Source organism: Myotis lucifugus, unplaced genomic scaffold (assembly GCF_000147115.1).
Source record: "Myotis lucifugus unplaced genomic scaffold, Myoluc2.0 scaffold_227, whole genome shotgun sequence".
Classification (NCBI taxonomy): Eukaryota; Metazoa; Chordata; class Mammalia; order Chiroptera; family Vespertilionidae; genus Myotis; species Myotis lucifugus.
The window spans coordinates 382,902-400,279 of NW_005871275.1; positions in this window are offsets into that span (position 1 = coordinate 382,902).

Genomic DNA, 17,378 nt, shown 5'->3' on the forward strand with positions numbered 1-17,378 from the left:
CTCGCGGTCCTAGAGCCTGCTCCCAGTCCCGCGCGAGCTCCAGGTTCACCCAGGGGCTGCTGGGGAGGTCCGCGTCGCTGGGGCTGGGGGTGGGGAAGGGGTGTGCAAATCCCGGGAGGGACTGGCCCGCAGCCTCCACCGAGGGCGAGAGGACAGCTATTTCTCCTGCTGAAGCAGAAAATGGGGCAGTGATGTGGATAATTCTGAGTGGGATGGCAGTAAACCTGCCTCTGTACATTTAAAATAACCCAGGTAATCTAACGTTCCAAGCCCTAAACAAAATGTAAGGTCGTTTGTTTCTGTGGTGAATCGCCTGAGTCAAAACTCCCTAACTTAGCAAAAGGCCAATTGCATAAAAATGAAAGAGGCAAAAAAGAAACTATGTTCAACTCTTTGAATTAAGAAGAAAGGTAAGTAATGGTAAGGGGTCGGAAAAGGGGGCGGAGCTGCCTTATGCCTGCGTGTTGGCCATAAATTCAGAATTTGTTTATAAATATAGTTTCTAAACATATTCATCCTGAAAGTTGAATTGCAAAATGGAGAAGATCTTAGCCCAATAATGATGATGATGTTACCAGGACCAGACATCTCTCAAACGAGAAGTGTCCCGTGAGAAACATTTAAGCAGTATTAGCTAGCGGTATAGTTCCTCTTTTCTACGATTATAAAATTCATTTTACCTGTTAAGGGTAAAGCAACTCAGCTTTATTTCTTTCTATTTGAGAAAGTAGTTCAAGTGTGTAGCATAACTTTATAAATTATTATATTAGAAAGCTTGTGATATTTTTTGGTTGGTGAAACGTACTAATGGGGTGCTTTCCTGGGTTCCCCCATTTCAGTGGGGCTGATGAACTGAATTCAGACAAACTTATAAAATCAGATATGCTTTACACCATAGTTCAAAGTATTCAAAACACAAAGCATTCAAAGAAAAAATTAGGTGAAAAATAGATTTCTGGCGCATGAATTCTGTTTCTATAATGATTTTCATTATAAGCTTGTTTGGAGAAAAAAAATGCAAATAGGATATAGCCTAGTCCCACAGTAGCTGGCTTGGTTGTCCAGGCACCTGCCTCCATGTTAGTTGGGGCCCTCCCTCTTTGCCTGATACGCAAGCCAGTGCCTAGGACCCTGTTGGTCACCACCCATTCAGATTCAGGTATGTGGGTGTTTACCTCCTTTTTCCTGCCTAGTGTCACCCACCTGAATTCTATTTGCTGTGTTCCATTCTACTTAGACCTCCAGGGCCTGCCTGGGCCTCCTACCACTGTCACAATGCTCCTGGATCCTTGGATAAATGTCTATTGTCATTCTGTCCTCCCCACTTGCTTTTCTGTTCCAGCACACAGGTCTGATGTAACAGAATGTAAGCCCCACCTCCATCTACAGTGCTCACCACCATGTCGCCTTGTCCATGAATCCTAAACGTCACAGGAACAGAGGCAACCAGCTCTATACATAAGTTTATGGAAGAACAAGGCCTTTTAAAAATGAATTTCTGATAGAATTATCTGGAGTTGTGCTCGATGTTATAGCCATCTAAATTTGCAGGTGATATCATAGAACCTAATTGCACAACCTCACCATGCCTTGTCTCCCCAGCTTAAGGTTAATCAGAGAGGCACAACAAAAAGAGGGATTCTTCTATGTGTATGCGCTGCCCTGGGGTGTTTTTTAAACTATATATAATGCAGTTGAACATAATATTTGGCTAAAATGCCACACTTCTGCACCTAGAGCTCGGGGGGTGGTGGGGGCGCATCTGGGCTTAGAACACAGTTTTTACCTACAACTGTATCAGTTTTACAAAGTGCTTGATTATGCCTAGAGAAAGATGAGTTTGAGTACGTCTGACTTCTTTGGGCCCTTCATGAGAGTATATGCTACAAAATAGACCCAGATAACCTCAAGGACCAAGCAAGTAAATGAACTAGAGCCATCCTTAATCTGTTGGTCGGCACATTTTTAAAATTTGTTTCATTTGAATACTTTTACACAATCATATACTGTCCAGTTCCTTGCAAGCCACCCATATTTCTGTTACTTATCTTGTCTCCTTCAAACCAAATGTCCCTCATATATTTCTGCCACTTCTCTTCCTCTTCTCCCTAAAGGCATTTGGGTTTGCACCAGTTAACATATTAGTAAATGAGTGAAATGCTGCCTGTGACAGGGTGGGGAGTGGTGTGTGTGTCGGGGGGGGGGGGCGAGGGCAGATAACAGGGGATATAAGACTTCATAACGACAGGTAGACTTTATTTAAGGAGTTTCCTGTACACCAAGCATTTTATTTATTTATTATTTTTTTAAATATATTTTTTATTGATTTCAGAGAGGAAGAGAGAGAAAACATCAATGGTGAGAGAGAACCATTGATTGGCTGCCTCCTGCACGCCCTCTACTGGGTGTGTGCCCCTGACTGGAATCGAACCCAGGACCCTTCAGTCTACAGGCCAACGCTCTATCCACTGAGCCAAACCAGCTAGAGCTACACCACGCATTTTATCAAATCCTCATAAAGCCATGAAAGTGGCGCTATTATTATCCCCATTTTCCAGGAAACTAAGGCACACAGGTAACTTTCCCAAGTGAGAGGGTGCAGAATATGCTATCCCCAAACATACTACTTTGGCATATTGATTATTTTGAATTAAAGTTACTTGAGAAAAAGCCAGTGTAAGAAGGACACTCAGCTCCTTCATCTCTCTGAAAGCAGGAAATAAATCTTCCATGTGAAAGGTACCCTCCCTGTACCAGGAGGGGAGGGAAACAGCCTTATCACTAGAGATAGGGAACTCAGGGCTGAGAAAGCTGTATAAAAAACTGTGATACTTCTCCACTCATTAGCTACCCCCAGCCCACGCCCATTTGTCAGTTCTTTACAAGTGTGTTGTTTCTTTGTCTAAAATGTATAAAGCTGCCTGCTTTGGTCAATTCTTTGAGTCTCATATTTCTATGAGCTCTTGTAGATACCAAATTAATTTTTTTTCTCCTGTTAATCTGTCACGTCAATTATTAAACCAGCCAAAAAATCTAGAAGGGAAGAAGGGAAAAGTTGTCTTCCCCTGCACAAGGTTGCACAACTAGTAAGCAATGGAGCTAGGATCTGAACCTGGCTCCAGAAGCCACCCTTCCATCTACTCTGCTGTTTCGCCAGCTCCGTAAAAGTGCCTCATTCGGATTCTAGTAGGATGAACCTGAGAGGCACTGACTCCTTTGGGATTCACATGAAGGTTTTAGCTACAAAATATAATCAAAGACATATTTCTTTATCTTACTCTCTTCCTCTAGAAAATAAGGGTAATGGTTATGTCTACTTCTGAGAACAAAACATGGAGCATATTTAGAATAGCCTGACCCTCAATACAAGCTGGAGAGCTCACAATGGCTATTCAAAGTCAACATTTTAAAAGTCAGGGTGGGCAAATACAGCCCTCAGGATGCCAGTTTACTTCCTCAGATTTAATGAACCTCTGCTATGTGCCAGACGCCTAGTTCTCAGATGCATTTTCTAATGGAACCCTTCCAATGCCCTTGGAGCTCAGTCACTTGCTGCTCATTTTACCACCGTCAGCATGGTGCTGTCCAGGCAGGGCAGAGCCAGGTCCACACCTAGACACTGACTGGAAACCCATGATCTCTCTCCTCCCCTACCCTGCCCATTGACAGTTTAATGAATCAGCCTTCCTGGTGGCATGAATTAACATCATCCAGCTGCTCAAAGGTAGATGTTAATCAAAACAGTGATGTTCCAAAAAAACCAAAACAACAACAAACAAACAAAACAAAACAAAAGTGATGTTCTTTTGTTGGTTCGAATCACAAGTCAGCCACTCATTTTTCAAGGCTTACTCCTAATGCAAATGAGCAAAGTCCAGTCATCTGCACAGTGGACAAATGACTGCTTTGCTGGGCAGGATGGCATATAATTAATATACCTAAAACTTGTCTTTATTAAAATCTAGGTTTAAAAGAAGAGAACCAAAAGCACAGCCCCAGTATACTCTATTTAAAACTGAAATTCAAGTTCACTCATTAAAACCATTATTATTAATCATCTACAGATGACTAAGAGAAATCTTTCCCCTCAGGAAACACACAGTCTATTGGGGTAGACAGATGATTTGTACGGAAAATGAGCTAAGAAAATGAACCAACTGCTGTCAGCTGGGGATGGGGAAGAGAGGGGCTAGCTCTGCCTGAGGGGGGATAAGCTGAGGACAACTTCAAGTCCAGGAGAGGATGAACAGTGAGGGGGGAGTGGAAGGCAGTGGTCTCCTAGGCAGAGGGAAAGTTGCCTACAGGGACCCTGAAAGAGTATGGGATGTGTAAAGGCTGCCTCATGAGGAGTTTTGCAGGGGGTTTATAGAGATGAGTAGGATGTTAAATGGACAATCCAACCCATAGTGACACCAGCAAAGGTTATGGGCTCTGGGGTCTCTGCTGTCATATCCATCAGTAAGTGGTAGAATCAGCCTGCCTTAAACCTTCTTCTTTTTTCTTCATAGTATCAGTTTGGATTCCTAATCCTGAAGTTTGTTGAGACTAAACATGGCAGAAGGAGGAATGCATGAGGCCAGAGTGGTGAGGGATTACGAATTTATTCGATCATCCGCACACCAGGGGGCTGAGCCTGGATGGCTCCAGCACCCAGTGACAGAAATCAGCGGCTTTTAAAGGACTTTTGGCGGGATTTTTCTGGGCGGAGATTTCTTTATGCATACCCGGAGGGGAGATAATAGAATGTGGTCACCACAAGTGAAATGTGGTCTTCAGCAAGGGAATATCCATAGTGAAATGATCTGAAAAGCCAGTTCCCGGGGGAGGGTTATCAACTCAATTGTTCCATCAAACCTAACAACTAACGGGTCTATAACTGGAGAGATAAACCTTGACTTGTGGTGAGCAGAGAAGTAAACCAGAATATTTTCTTTGTGTCCTTGGATTCTCTTTAAGCAGGGCCTTTCCAGAGGAGACTACTCAGATGCTGGGGAGGATGACATAATCATGAAAGCACTGGAGGAGGTATCCCCTTCTCAAGTAAAGTTTGCTGAACTTCACTTGAGAAGGGGATACCTCCTCCAGTGCTTTCATTAGCTACCTCTTTCTTCTGTGAAAAGAGGAAGACAGATAGAGATAGAGGCATAAAATGTAGACCCCACTGACAACCTCATGTGAAAATATGATCCGTTCTGGTCACACAAGCATTCAGCCATGTATATCTGAATCGCATTTTTTTAGTCAACTTATCTGTTGAGTACCTCCTGCTTATGAAGGCTATTGGTAGACACTTAAAGAACAAGAGTCCTGCCTTCAAAAAGTCTGCCATTTGATTGAGAGAGAAACATATATGCAAACAATTTTAAACTAGATAGGTGCCAGTTGTGTGATTTATGCTTTTATAAGGGCTAAGAGAAGAGAGTAATTGTTTCTTCTTCTTTTTTTTTTTTTCAAATTGATTTCAGTGAAGGAGGAAGGGAGACAGAGAGAGAGACAGAAACACTGATTTGTTGTTACACTTATTTATGCATTCATTGGTTGATTCTTGTACATGCCCTGACCAGGGATAGAGCCCACAATCTTGGGGTATTGGGACAATGCTCTAACCAACTGAGCTACCCATCCAGGGATTGTTTCTTCCTTAAGCATCAAAAATGATACCACATACTAAATCCTGATACACAGGGAAAAGTGGGAAAATCTGAAAGAGTAACATAATTATATCTTTAAGAACAGATATATCTGTTGTTGTTGTTGTCTCCTCCTCCTCCTCTTTCCTGTCTTTCTAGCTTCATCTCATCCTCTTCCTGCTTCAATCACCATGTTCATATTACACTTGCTTCCAACAAGCTCCATGCCTCCTTTGAGCATTTGTACATGCCGTCCCTTCTCCCTGGAACACTCTTACCGCTTCACAAGGAGGCCTGCCCTGACTCCCGATCAACTCCTTTCAGCAGAAGCTCTATGAGAACTAAAACCTTGTCTATTTGTGGAGCTCTATCCCCAATGCCTGGGAGAGAATAGTTAGTGCTCAGTAAATACTTGCTACTGAATGAACTTAACCAATAAACATTTACACTATAAGTATGCCCAACCCTAGAACAAATAAAAAAACTAAAAGAATTCTGATATATAGAGGTGTTTCATCTTGACTATTCAACACAATAAATTTGAAGATTCCTAAAATAGTGGCAGATACTCTGTTGCTTCTCAACCCTCTTCAGGTTGGAGTTCCCCATTTTCACCTCAGCATTTGCTCAGCTCTCAGGAAAATTCATCTGGACTCCAAAAGGTCTCCAGTACCTATGTTTAACTTCCCCAATCACAACTCCGATTTTCTTTATTGTGTTTTTAGGTGGGGTGTGTGTGTGTGTGTGTGTGTGTGTGTGTGTTGTTGTTGTTTTCCTGTAGAGACAGCTCCTTCCTTCACCCTTCCCTCTACCTATTACCTACTTCTCAAATGTTTCAGGGTGGTTTTTCTATATGCTTTCAAGCATAGGTTCAGAGTTTGTATTGTAAGAATTTGGCTCTAACTTGTGATTTTACTGTCAAGTGTGCATATTAGCAAAGACCCAGCAGACCTCCTTGCCACTTGACCTAATTCACCTCCCTGGGGCACCTAGTGAGAGGCAGTGCACCACCTGGGGCTTTCCTGAGACATTCAAACATCAGTTAAGGGAAATAGGCATGGCTTCCACTTCTTCTTTTTAAAAAATACTCTATTAAAATAGTTAAGCATAGCAGCGTTAAACAAAAGCAAAAATTCCAAAATATATTTCACATAAATTCCTGTCAGATATACAAGAAACTGTTAATGGTAATTTCCTGTGATTGAGGATATAGGAATGAGGAAATTGGAGACAAGAAGGAATTTTTACTGTACACTTTTAATGCTTTTTGAGTTTTGAACCATGCAAATATTTAACTATTTCAAAAATTAAATTGAATTAAATGTTTAACTATTTCAAAAAGTAAGTTGAACATTTTAAAGTTTAAATAAAAGACATTTATGACAATAAATGACAATAGTTTTCAATTACAAGGCACATTCTCAAGTTTTTTCTTTTTAAAAGTGACTTCTCAGTGTGAGCCTAGTTTAAATCTGAGTAGAATATGTACTTGAACTCTGACACTTCCTTCCCTAGTGAGACAGGCCAGTGGAATAGGGAAACTGAGACAGAGCTAAATGAACTGCACAGCAATTTACAGCAGATGCAGAAGGTCACCCCCCTAGAAGTAACATCCGGGCCTCAGTTGAATTCTAGCTCCAGACCCAGAAAAGCAGCAAAACCAGGTAGGCTACACCAGGACCAGCTGCAATGACTAAGGACCTCCTGCACTGATGCTGACCAATCAGTGGATACCAAGGCCTTGGAGGAGCACACCTAGAAAACTGATGAATATTCTACTAAAACCGTCCCCCTGAGACCTCCCCTAAGATTCTCCTGCGAGGAAGAGAGAAAGTCTCAAGACAAAGTACCCAGCAATGCTCTCCCTCTGGGGCGCAGCCCCCACTATCCCCTCTTCTTCTCCCACTTCTTCCCCCACAGGCATGCCTCTCCTAAACCCTAAAGCACCCCAGGAGGCTTGCAACCAGGGGAGCAATGGGCAGCAGCAGCTCATCCTAGGCTAAATTCTGAACCTGATCCCAAAGCCCCCTTTACTCTGACTTCACAGAGATCTAGGGCATCCTAGCCTCGGCTCTCCTGTTGCTCTTTCTATGCTAAGCCCTTTCTTGTTTTATGTCCCCAGCTTTAATAAATATTCCCTCATAGTCACCTGGACTCATGCTGTGAAATTTTTCCTGCATGAAGTCAAGAACCTACACACTACAGGCCGGCCCTAGGCAGACGCACCATGGGCCAGGTCCCCCTTCCAGTAATACTAAGACTCTCTTACAGCTCTTATCTTATGCCTTCATTGGCTCAGACTCTCCTAGTAAAGAAAGCCACAGTTTCTTTACACATGAATTAAAGGGCAAGCTTTTATTTGCCTGCTTCAAGAGAGCTGTCCATGGGTTGTTTTCTTGCTCTGGCAAAAGGCAGAAGTTGTGGGGTGAGAGATGGGAAGGGAAGCGAACCCAGAAATTCCTTTATATTCTCATATTCCTGGCATTCCACCCTCAAGGCCCAAATGGAAAAACAAGCAATGTTCACAGTCCATCACTTGATCATATGATCACATGATCAGATGCCAATGCCTGTTCACAGAGCAGTCCTGTAGCTGGCTCTTCCCCATCATAGGAAGCACCCTCATCTTCGTAGGCACTTTTACATCTTAACCTTTTCTGGGTTTTGGGGTAGAGTTTGTGTTTTTGTTTGGGGGAGTTTTTGTTTGTTTATTTTTTGCTTTAGCCTTTCCCATTTCCCTCTGGTCAATTCTACCAGGCATGGTATAAACTGAAATTTACTTTTTTTTTTTTAAAACAGCAATTATGCACAGGAGCAGATATATCTACTTCCTGGCACAAACCTTGAGGAGCCACAAATAATAAATTATACCAGAATTTCTTTTTAAAAAGCTTCCAGGTAACAGGGAAATGCACACTCATCTTTCCACAACTTAAGCCCATGGCCGCTTCTCCTGACAACCTGGCACACAATGTTCTCAGAGCTACCGCTTCCTCTCTTTTCTGCCTGTAAGCAGCAAGGAATTTGTTTAGTTTAAAGATTCTGTTGTTAATTTGTTAATTATTGCATGGGAAGTAGGAAATAGACAACAAAAATAATGAATAAGGAAAAGTCAAATTTTATAAAGCTCTAAAGTAGTGGTTGGCCTGTGAAATACTACAGGGTCTCAAGGATTAGGGTGTCAAAAGGCTTGGTTGAATCTCCCCTCTTTCCTCCCAGGATGTCCAGTTGGTGATCCTGAACAGCTCTTAATCCTCTAAGTTTCAGTTTCCTCATTATACAAAGGGAAACACCCCTCCTATTCTTGGAAGGATTAAATGAGATACTATGCATAAGTACACAGAACCTCAGTGGACCCCAGGCTGAATAAGAGGAAAGCATGATTGTTCACTTAGAATCTTTCCTCTCCCCTCCTCAACAAGATAATTCAGTCAGAATAGTGTGTGCTTCCATGATTCAAAAGTAATGAATGCACAATAACAATGTGGAAACAACCCGGGTTATGGGCTCAATCCCCAGTAGGGGGTGTGTAAGAGGCAGCCAATCCATGATTCTCTCTCATCATTGATCTTTCTTTCTCTCTCTCCCTCTCCTTTCCTCTAGCTGAAATAAATAAAAACATTTTTAATATGATACAGATAAGGGAATATTATTCAGCCTGAAAAAGGAAGGAAATTCTGATACATACCACAGCATGGTTGAACCTTGAAAACATGATGCTAACTGAAGTCAATCAGTGACAAAGGGACAAATATTGTATGTTTTCACTTATATGAGGTACTTAGAACAGTGGAATTCACGGAGACAAAATAGGATGGTGGTTGCTAGGGGCTGGGAGAAGGGAAAGGGGAGTTAATGTTTAATGGAGACAGAGTTTCTGTTGAGGATGATGATAAAGTTTTGGGTATAAATGTTGGTGATGGTTGTAAATAATGTGAATGTATTTAATGCCATTGAACTGTATACTTAATAATGGTTAAAATGGCAAATACTGTTATATACATTTACCACAATAAAAAAAAACTTACCAAGGAATCATAGACAAAACAGAATGCCAGTTTGTTCATTGATACAGGCTTCCTTCCTCCTCTGGGCACCCAGAGCACCAACTGCTTATTACATTGACTAGCCTACAGACATACCTCTTCTGCCATCCAGTCTACTCCATTCTTAGGACACATATCGTACTTTCATGGCTCTGCCCAGGGATACCTGCTGCATTCTGAATCATGACTAGGAGGTATAGAGGATACAAATGCATGGGGCATACCTGTGGCTCAACATATAACCAGGCCTTGGGTACCTGCTTTTCCCATCTGCTTCATTGCTTTTCCTCCAGAGGTATCCTTGGTTCCCGCAAGACATTCTGACCCCTTTTCCATCCACCCTGACCCCTTTGGGTTTAGTAACTCAGCTTGGCACTCGGCCCCTGCAAGAGTCAGCTTCCTCTATATGCTCCCTGTTAGCTCTCGGAGTCTGCCAAGCAGCTGAGGACATTCTCTGCTTGTCACCACCCTACGGGAAAGGAGAGCAGAAGCCACCATCATCCATTTTCTGGAAACGTTAGCATCATGCATTTCTCTTTCCCCACATCTCCTGCCCCTCCCTGCAGCCCAGTCAATTCCACATCAGAGGGGCCTGTTGTATGTATTTCCTTCTGAACCCACCCTTGTAAACTGCTTAAGATGAGGGACCCATCAGCCCCTAATGAGCCACTGTACCAGCCTCCTGTCTAGTCTCTCTCCTGTGGTCTGTGCCCCTCCAGTCCTTTCTCCACCTGGCTGCTACAGCTGTTTTCCGGTTGGTGCTCTCCTGCTGAGAAAGCTCCACAGGTGCCCAATGCTGGAGGAACTAGTTGGCATTCTTTGCATGCCACAATAAGTCCCTGACACTCTAGCCACACGCCAGTCCCCGCCCCTCCTTGGGCTGCGCGATACTCCTCACAACATCATACAGAAGTGCAGGTTTCTCCCCAGGTGCTCCCACCATCCTCTGTGTTCCCCCACAGTGCTCCTTCTACCAAGAGTGACCACAGTCTCTGTTTACACCTGTTGTTCAGTATAATTATTAATAGTTTCCCTTTTTACTCTTTAAAGTGTCAGGGTTTGGGCACCAAGTTATGTGGTTATACTACATATGCCCTAATTCTTTTTTTTAAATATACTTTTATTGATTTTAGAGAAAGAAGAGAGAGAGAGAGAGAGAGAGAGAGAGAGAGAGAGAGAAACATTGATGAGAGAGAAACATCGATAGGCTGCCTCCTGTACTTCCCCCACTGGGGATTAAGCCCACAACCCAGGCATGTGGCCTGACTGGGAATCAAACTGTGACCTCCGGGTTCATGGTCCAATGCTCAACCTCTGAGCCACACCAGCCAGCATATGCCCTAATTCTTAACCTGGGAAATCTCTGCTCATCTTCCAGGACCTGCTCACTGTCAGTGCTGGGAAGCTTTGCCCAAGTCCCACAAAGGAAATCCATGGCTCCTTCAGTGCTCACTCAGCCTTTTATGTGTAACTTCTCGACAGTGTTTACCATGACAACACGGTGTATTATTATTATTATGCCTGTCTTCCCTGCTAGAATTCTTGAGTCTTACATATTTTTGCATCTCCATCACTCAGAAAAGTCCACAACATGTAGTAGCTATTCAATTTAAGTTTGCTAAAGAGAAATAAAAAAACTGAATTCATTAAATATTTATTAAGAATTTGTGTCACACCCTAGCTGGTTTGGCTCAGTGGATAGAACATCCGCCTGTGGACTGAAAAGTCCTGGGTTCAATTCCAGTCAAGGGCACATGCCTGGGTGGCAGGCTCAATCCTCAGTAGGGGGCATGCAGGAGGCAGCCGATCGATGATTCTCTCTCATCATTGATGTTTCTATTTCTCTCTCCCTCTCCCTTCCTCTCTGAAATCAATAAAAATATATTTTTTTTAAAAAGAATTACGTGTCAGGAACTGTTCTAGGCTCTCAGCAAAATAGGTGAACATCATGTTGATACATTCTGATGGAGTTCACATTTAAGTGGAGGAAACAGACATAAGCGCATTTCTGAACCAATCACTGGTGAGGGTACAGCTGTGGGATTTCCCTTGATGAAACAGGCTCTCTCCTGGAGCTGGGGCTGAGGGTCAGCTCCTGCTGAGGCATGAGGCTATCTGAGGGATGAGGGCCACCCTGGCCAACAAGCACTGTCAGAAGGGAAGAAGCAAAATGTAATGATGAAACCGGATCAGAGAGATGCTACGATGCTGGCTTTGAAGATGGAGGAAGGAGCCACGAGCGAGGAATGTGGGTGGCTTCTCAAAGCTGAAGAAAAGGAAATGAATCTTTCTAGAGTCTCCAGAAAAGAATACAGCCCCATCGACACCTTCATTTTAGCCTAGTTAATAGCCGGGAATCAGTAGTGAGCAAGTGAACATAGTTCCTGCCCTCAGGGGGACAATGGCATCTTCCCCTCTCTACCTGTTGGAATCCTATGGACTTCGAGGTAAAGTCCAAATGTCATCTCCTCTATGTAGTCAGCCCTGATCTCTATAGACAGAAATATTATCTCACTCCTTAAAACTACTGTTTTGCTTCATTTGCACTCCTCCTAAAGTATATATATACATAAGGAATGTGAACATAAGCCATGTGGAGTTAATTACTTCATTTTTGTAATACCTTCAACATCTAATGGGAACACAGTGAGTGAATGAATGAAGGAATGAATGAATCTATCTGTTAAGAGCAATTATTTTTTAAAAATCATCCCTCAGGACATTCTGACTCCTTTTTCATCTACCCTGACCTCTTTGGATTTGTTCAGAAATTCACTTATGTCTGTTTCCTCCACTTAAATATAAACTCCATCAGAATGTATCAACATGATGTTCACCTGTTTTTCCCAGAGCCTAGAACAGTTCCTGAAACATAATTCTTAATAAATATTTAATAATTAGGTTTTTCATTTCTCTTTAGCAAACTTAAACCAAGTGTTTAGCAAACCTGAACCAACTGTTTAAGAAAACACATATTTGAGACATTCTCAACTCAGTGTAAGTGACTGCAGGGCCTTGAGGACACATGGGGGGGAAGGGGGAGGAAGTTTATTTCTAAAGCAATTGGGAATTGGCCTAGAGATTCAGAAGCTATATCTTGAAGTCTTTTCCATCTTTTAATTATTTTATTCCATTATTGTATGATTCTGAACCTGGCACATGGAATTAAAGTGCTGATTTTTTTACAGTCAGAAATCCTTTAAAATACTTCTCTACCATTATACAAATTTGAAAACATGCAAAGGCATAAAGAAGGAAATTAGATTCACCCATAACCCATCACTCAGATAAAAATCACTATTAACATTTTGTGTATTTCCTTCCAGTCTTTTTTTTCTCTGTAAATAGAAAGCAACTGCTCTGGAGTTCTGGGTTTCGCATTGGTGCTGAGATGAGTGGACTTACATAAGAAGAACACTTTGCTTTCCATATTAAAGTAGTGTGGTCTTTGTTTTCTCTCTGTTTTGCCTGTGCTCACTGATGACTCTCACTCTTTTTTTTTTTTAATATATTTTATTGATTTTTTACAGAGAGGAAGGGAGAGAGATAGTTAGAAACATCGATGAGAGAGAAACATCGATCAGCTGCCTCCTGCACATCTCTTACTGGGGATGTGCCCGCAACCCAGGTACATGCCCTTGACCGGAATCGAACCCGGGACCTTTCAGTCGCAGGCCGACGCTCTATCCACTGAGCCAAACCAGTTTCGGCGACTCTCCCTCTTTTTTCTCATATTTTGTTCTAGCCCTTCTCCCATTGAATTTGGAGTTCTGGAGTTGTTCTATTAGTTCAAATTGGTCCTTCTCAGCATTAGTTTCTTTTAAATGTCTTATGAGTTTAATTGATGTGACTTATGAATGATGGGATATATTGATTTTTATAAAACTACCCGAGCTTCCTTTATAAATGGATAGGCCTGTTTACCCAGAGGCCTCTCCCTCACCCTACTCTCACCCTCCACCCCCATCAGAATAGAAGGTGAGAAATCTCTGTGTAAATGAATGTGTCCTCCCACAGGCAGAAGTCTCAGAATTGCCAAAATAAATAAATCTCCTCTGAAAATGGAGTCCTTTGCCTGTGGCTTCTTGTGGGGGACCTGAGTCTCTCAGTGCTGCTCCACCTCAGTCCGCAGCCCCCATACCTTCATGGAGGCATCTCCCCAGACATAGCGTTGACTTTGTTGGAGGAGGGATACACGGGGCTGCCACTGGGCCAATGGTGCTGCTCCAAATATGTAATGGATCGGGAGGACATAAGTGACAGACTCATTCTGTAGACGGTCCTTCCATTCATCACTCCTTCTCTCCAAACTTGCTGACTCAAAAAAAGTCTTGAAATTTCTCCAGAGCTTTGACAGGAGCAACAGCTACTCTCTCCATGGTGCCTGTAGTTACCATTTTGTCCTGTCGTGATCCCATCTACTTTCTACCAATTTTTCACGGTCTTGTCCATGGCTGGTGCTTTCTTGTTTTCAAGGCCCCATGTCTTTCCACTGTTTTTCTATACTCTTTTCCCTTTCAGTGGGATCTGCTTAGCTCTGGGCTTACAACTGGGAAGAAGACAGACACAGTCCCCTCTTCGTGGAGTTTATGTTCTTCAATAGTAAACAAGAAAAAAAATAGTAAACAAGCACTTGAAGTTTAACAGACAATTCTGCCATTAGCACAATGAGTGTTCAGGAGGGACTCTCTAATGAGATTTATAGGTGAGAAAAGGCTGCAAAAGGAAAGGGGTGTCTAAACTGAGATGTGAAGAGTGAACAGAGATTATGTCAGGGAAAGAGGAAGTGTGTGGCCAAGATAGAAGGGAGGACAAAGCCTTCCAGCCGAAGGAACGCATGTGAAATGTGTAATCCATGCAGGTACAAGTGGCTAGCCGCATAAAGGACTGAAAACATCCTTATGCTTATGCCTCATGGGACAGGAAGGGCCCCAACAAGCTGCCTCTGAAAGCTGCCCACCCCGCTCACTTAAGACATTCTCTGTCCTATGTTTTTATTTCAAAGGAGGAAGAGAATCAGCATCTATAAAGAGCTTCTGCTGGAAGTGTTTATGTACATTTTCTCCCTAATTTTCTCAGTAATCCAGTGTGATAGCCATTGCCATTTTAGAAATAAGGAAATTGAGACTCCAAGTGGTTAAGTAACAAGGCCGCACAGCCAGTAGGTGCTAATGCTGGGATTTTAATAAGCTGAGGCATCTCTAAAGGCCACATGCTTTTCTATATTAGGTGCCAATATCTATTTTTAGTATGTGTGGTAAAATACACATAACAAAATTTATCATCTTAACCATTTAGTGGCAGAAAACCTTGAATAAACTTGGCCCAGAGAGCTTCCTGCCCAGAGACATGACTCCTAACTAATTTTATGCCTGAGAAAGGAAGTTTCCCTTAACATGGGAGCAGGAGTCATTTATTCATTTGTTTGTCGGACAAGCACTATGTCATGTGCGGTGGATGGTTTCCATTTGCATCTTCAGACCCAGTCTTCATGTTCTTCACTCTGCTTTGTGCCCCAAAGGCTGAACTGTAGGGTTGGCTTTCAGCTGGGTTTGGCTAATTGGCGGGGACTAGAGTGTGCGAGTGTGGATGGCATATTTATTACCCTGGCTTTCTCTCAGCAGTATTGCTGTGAGTTGGCTGCTCCAAAGGCAACACTTTCTGCCACCTAGAATGCAGCTAATGACCTAGAAAATGCTTTCACTACGCTCTCCTCCATCAGCAAAAATAACTAAAAGTAGTTTGCCCTCATGTATGAAGGTCAGTATTATATTATAACTATCCTGCCTCAGGGCTAAATCAAATCCCACTATCATACTATCTGGAGGGACCTTGTTTGTCTTGTTAGTCCACAGAATATTACTCTGGGCCATTACCAATGCATTATGCCAACTGGATCCAGGGAACACAGGTGGCAGGCACCTTAAGCACATTGGTCACACACATGCATGCCAAGGAGTTGGGAGATAATCCCTTGGATGTTCAGGGGCTGCTATGTCAGTGAGGGTTCTGGGGTCCAGTAGTCCTGGGCATGTTGGAATATCTCTTTGCACAAGTGAGACACAGTTGTTACACCTTGCCCCACATACCAGATAGGAAAGGCAACATTTCATGAGTTTCTTTTGGATTTTAGAGGTAACTTGAACCTCTGGTGTATTGTTCTGGTGTATTGTTCAGATCTAATTACTGGGTGACTAACAAGACTACCAGTTGTGAATGGGCACAGGCTATGAAGAAGGTCAGAAACAAATCCAAGCTGCGTTACAGGCAGTCTAACCAGCAGACCCAATAGAGTGGAAAAATCTGTGACAAACAGATGCCATAGACGGCCCTGGCAAGATCCAATGAGGCCCAAGTAAAGTCAACTCTTGATAACTTTTTTACTTGAAAAACAGCTCATGCGCCGAAACCGGTTTGGCTCAGTGGATAGGGCGTCGGCCTGCGGACTGAAAGGTCCCAGGTTCGATTCCAGTCAAGGGCATGTACCTGGGTTGCGGGCACATCCCCAGTAAGAGATGTGCAGGAGGCAGCTGATCGATGTTTCTCTCTCATCGATGTTTCTAGCTCTCTATCTCTTTCCCTTCCTCTCTGTAAAAAATCAATAAAATATATTTAAAAAAAAAAAAACCAGCTCATGGACTATTTGAGAGACTGACCATCTGACCTTGAATTGCAAATGACTATGTGCGTTAAACTGACCATCATGACATGGGCATGCTCAGTAGCACTCATTGGAAAGTGTAAATGATATGTCTGAGACCAAGCTCTGCAGACCTGGAAACCACAAATAAACTTCAGGGTCAGATGATATAGGCTCCCATGGTACCTCTTCCTACTGCTTCATAACCCTCTCTCAACACACACCAATCACCTAATAGGGAGTTCCCTAGGGCCACCTATAGAGGAAGTAGTGGGGGCTAGATTTATTAATAGATGTACATGGTATGATGGAACCAGATGGAAGTGATGAGCTGCTCAACTAGAGCCCCACTCAGGGATGGCCTGTAAGGAAGGAGTGAAAGACAAGCCTCTCAGTGGGTAGAGCTTCAGGTATGACAGCTGGTTTACTTTGTATCGAAAGAAAATGGTCTGAGGCATGACCACCTAACTCATGGGCAGTGGTTAACAGGTTCACCAAGTTGTTCAGAGACTTGGAAAAAATAAAGTGTATGTTTGGTGACAAAGAGGGCTGGGAGAGAGGTATGTGGATAGACTTTTAGAATGTGAAGATATTGATATCTCATGTAAATGTCCACCAAGGCATCCACTGTGAAGGAGGCTCTCAATAATCACATTAGTCAGCTCAGGCTGCCATAATAAAATTCCACAGACTGGGTGGCCTAAACAATAGACATTTATTTTCTCACAGTTGTGAAGACTGAAAGTTCAAGATCAAGTTGGCCTCAGGGTTGGTTCTGGTGAGACCTCTCTTCCTGACCTGTAGATGGCCACCTTCTGTGTCCTCACATGGCCTTTTCTATGTGCATGCATGTAGAGAGCTCTCTGATGTCTCTTCCGCTTTTGTCTTTCCCCACAATTCCTCATTTTTATTTATTTATTTAAAAAAATTCCTCAGCTTTATTAAGATATTACTGCCACACAATTTTTCTTTTCTAATAAGACCAACCTATTGGATTAGGGCCCCTACTACATGGCCTCTTATCTCCAAATACAGAAACATTGGGATAGAGGATTTCAACAT